Below are 4,795 nucleotides of genomic sequence, written 5' to 3'. Positions count from 1 at the left end.
ATCAGGATTAAAATTTAACCGGCTTTTGTGCAACCTGACCATAGGCTAATAGAACTTTTTAGTTCGGCGCCTCAATCTCACCGAGTTCTTAGGAATGAGGACGAACGCGAGAGTGTGGTGTGTGGTTAGCTTAATAAAAAGGGTATTCATGCCAAGCACAGTTCCATAATGCACATGCGTATTTAACGTTTTCGGTGTATCACTCTGTGATGACATTATTTTTGATTAGTGTATCATGGAGCAGATAAGAGTGTGATCTGTGTTCATTACTAGTAGCTCTGTGAACAGTAGACCTCATGCAGTATTCTCATCTACAAGTACCTGATTGAAACTATAGACCTTATGGAAATACAGCAATAGACTGGCTTCTTCACACAATCATCTGTGTAATCACTTGTCAGCTGATTTAGCATGAATAATTCTATAGTCTGATTTTTACTCTAATATTGGCTCTTTTTTCCTTTTATACTATCCTTGAAATGCAAAATTTCCAAAAACCTTCTATATACGTCGATGCACTATTAAAAAAAGGAACATACCTGTCAAATTTCATGAAATTCTATTATCACGTTTTGCCGTAAATGCGCAACATATAAACATTTAAAGATTCAAACATTTAACATTAAGAGAAATGCCAAACCGTCGACTTGAATCTTAGACCTCACTTCACTTGGTCAATAAACAATACAAATGATACCATCATATTTTCATTTAAAAGCAAAAGCCCAGCTTACCTGTGGAACATCAATGAGCATTTGTTTTTATAGTTAAAGTCTCCTTTGCTTATTTAAGGAAAAAAGGAAATGCCTTATTTAAGGAATTTCCTGTTATTGACAGGCATTGATGTCTGATGACATTCATATAGCCCAAATTTCAAAAGTGCTGAAGCAGCTGATCAAATAACTTTAACTTACTTCCGGTGTCCTCATCACGATCCTAGGAAAGGAGAGTTGTCATTGGTTTTCCATCCTCACTGTTGGGGTTATCAAGCAGGCATCTAGGGCGTCCTGAACTGTAGTCATAATCATTTCATTATTTGTGTTTATTATCTAAGAATCAAAATATTTCAAATTATATGGAAATATTGTCATTTAAAAGTATGAACCTGACCTACCCCATTGAAACATAATATTTCAGGTTATTCAAATTGAAATCCTCCCAATTTGAGATCCTCCCACTGTCTTGGTCAACAATGGCATTCACAGTATGCACAAACGAAAATCCACCTCAGGTCACCATTATCTGATACTCATCATGGTGACCATTAATTTGGCCATGATGGTCTACTATGCCACCACTCACCATTACCAAACAGAAGGAGGATCTCTTTTACTTTTGTGGAACATTAGGAGGGGCTGTAGTCAATTGGATTAGATGCTGGCTTTATAATTCATAGGCCTGGGTTCAGGGCGGGGGGACACCCTGTCACTAGGGTGCGAGGTGTCAAGTTGTAATTTACGGTCATGACTAGTTGGCACCTCTGGTCCAGTAGGTGTCAAGTAGTCGGGGTGACAACTTGATGGCAATGGTATATTTTAACGAGGGTACAAGAGTAGTTGTATATGGTCATGACAACCTATCCCCTCGACTCCACTCCACAAGAAATCACCATTCCAGCTGGCTCTTCATTATTTTTAAAGTTTGAAAATGAAGCCTAACTATATCAAGTTCTATATGAAAAAGCATTAAGATTCCTAGGGCCGGTTTCCGAGCTTGGGGTCTATAAGTTCTGGACTTACAGAGTCCAGGACTCAAATAAGCTCTCGGGTCTAAATTGACTTTCTGAGTCACGATTTTATCTTCTAAACTCCGGAGTCTATCAAGTTCTCGACTTATTTGAGTCCAGGACTTTAACGCAGTACACATGAGGGAAATTCACAATATTTTGCTGTTGTATTGTTGGCATTATAGCAAAACGAAACAGCTGATTGCAGCGGGACAATTCAAATGAGCATGCTCTCCAAACTATTTTGTAAAAATACGTTTTGATTTCTTTGTAGGCCTATTCAGAGCAAAACCTTTGAAAGGTGAATGAATAAACATTTCATTTTACGTTATGCTGTTATTGATCATTGATCCCAACCATTGATTTTGGAATAAAAATTCATTAGGCTATTTAGATTGAAAACGTATTTGTTTTGAAAAAAAAACTGGAGTAATAATTAATTATTGTTATTATTAATATGTTGAATATGTCATTGATTAATAACATTCAGATTGGAATATAAATTCCAAGGCAATCCTTGTATTATATTGCTTGAACATTTCTAGGTTATGTCATAAAATGAGGTTAGTTTTTTATGCATAATTCTGATAAAATTATATTCCAAAATGAACTTGCAAACTATAAATTATGAATTTAGATTGACTAACACAAATAATTTAGGTATTCCATGACATACATTTGGCTTTTTATCTACTCCAAAACAATAACTGAATTGTGTTTGCTCAGTTAAGTCTAGAACTTAAATTTAAACCCTACCCCAGTTGAGGGTTTAAAATCACACTGTTTTATGTCCTGGACTTGACAATTTTTGATAAATCCTTGACTCAGAAAGAGGCGAGAATCTAATTCAAGTCCTGGACTTATAAGCCCTTCACTCAGAAAGCGAAATTATCGACTCCAGGGTCTAACATGATCTCTAAACTCCAGAGTCTATTCAAGTCCTCAACTACGTTAACGCTCTGACTCGGAAAGCCAATTTTCTGACTCCAGAGTTTAAAGCCAATCCCGAGCTCGGAAACCGGCCCCTAATTTTGTGCTAGTGCAAGTGTATATAAATTCATCAGTTTATTAGTATCAGTTTATTCATCCTCATATTAATTACCAGACTTCATGTAATACTCAGTTGATAACCAGACTGATTGCTCCATCTGCCATATCATTGATGGATGAAAATTCGACTGTCCTAGCATTAGGCTCAATTTACTCGTAAACAGATGGGAACATATAACTGAACAAAATGTGTTAAGAATTGTGTTCTACATCTGGTTCAGTCATCAAAAGGGCTTATTATTCATTTTTTCTGTTTTCAACCAACTCGAAAAAATTTGTCCTAAAAATTGCAAAGACGGTGAATATCTCATGAACCGTGCGTTTGATGGGAGAATGTTACTGAACCAAAAGTGCTTAGAATTCAATTCTACATGATAACCAGTAATAAAAATTCTTTGATCCCTCCTCCCTACGCCACGGGGGTGTAAGTTGTGCCAACTGGTGCTCTGTAGGTGATAAGTAGTCTGGGCAACATCTTGATGCTAGCGTGCAAGGTGTCATGTAGATGTGAGCCATCCCCATCTACTTGTCTCCTTTCTAAGGAGGTGACTAGTCGGGGGACACCCTGACGCAAGGATGCGAGGTGTCAAGTTGTCATTTACGGTCATGACTAGTTGGCACCTTTGGTCCAGTAGGTGTCAAGTAGTCGGGGGGACTACTTGATGGCAATGGTGTATTTTTACGAGGGTACAAGTAGTCGCCTATGGCTAAAATGACCAGGTGTCAATTAGTCGGGATGACAACTAGACGGCTACCCCTGAAAAGTAGCTGTTAGATAATGTCAGAAGCCCTGAAATTGATCACTTGTGACCTGAAAACTCTGACACCAAATCTGAGTGCCAGTTACACAAAAGCCAGTCAAATTTTATTCATGATTAATTCCTGGAGAACCAATCTGAGAAGGCATTTCTGATAAGATGGCCTCTCTGATTGGTTCTAGTGAATTTAATCACAAATAAAATTTAACCAGCTTTTGTGCAACCGGCACTAGTCAGCCAGGTCACTTGACATTATGTTATTACTACAGCAGGTAACCCGTGCTCCGCAAGGGTCTATTTTACAACTTTACAAACTAAAAATTAGCATAATGAAATATTGGAAAATTGAGAATAGGCCTATAACCATCCTCGGTTATTAAAGAATCTTTATGAAAAATTTCAAGTCAATCAGTCCAGTAGTTCAGATGTGATGATGCGTCAACCATAATTTTCCTATCCCGTACGTGTATAAGCCAGTTCTTTCTATATGGTATATATTATCATTTAATAGATGGATGATTTATCAGTGCCATCAATGGTGAGTGATCGATTTTGTGAAAAATCGATTTTTCACTCCATCAATGGTGAGTGATCGATTTTGTGAAAAATCGATTTTTCACTCCATCAATGGTGAGTGATCGATTTTGTGAAAAATCGATTTTTCACTCCATCAATGGTGAGTGATCGATTTTGTGAAAAATCGATTTTTCACTCCATCAATGGTGAGTGATCGATTTTGTGAAAAATCGATTTTTCACTCCATCAATGGTGAGTGATCGATTTTGTGAAAAATCGATTTTTCACTCCATCAATGGTGAGTGATCGATTTTGTGAAAAATCGATTTTTCACTCCATCAATGGTGAGTGATCGATTTTGTGAAAAATCGATTTTTCACTCCATCAATGGTGAGTGATCGATTTTGTGAAAAATCGATTTTTCACTCCATCAATGGTGAGTGATCGATTTTGTGAAAAATCGATTTTTCACTCCATCAATGGTGAGTGATCGATTTTGTGAAAAATCGATTTTTCACTCCATCAATGGTGAGTGATCGATTTTGTGAAAAATCGATTTTTCACTCCATCAATGGTGAGTGATCGATTTTGTGAAAAATCGATTTTTCACTCCATCAATGGTGAGTGATCGATTTTGTGAAAAATCGATGCTATTTTACATTCAACATCTGATGAAACAGATGATTTACAGATGATTAATTGTGTCATTTATCTATGAATGACGTGGCACTCAGACGAACCAAGT

Source organism: Nilaparvata lugens, chromosome 2 (genome assembly GCF_014356525.2).
Source record: "Nilaparvata lugens isolate BPH chromosome 2, ASM1435652v1, whole genome shotgun sequence".
NCBI lineage: Eukaryota > Metazoa > Arthropoda > Insecta > Hemiptera > Delphacidae > Nilaparvata > Nilaparvata lugens.
This window is presented reverse-complemented; position numbering follows the sequence as displayed.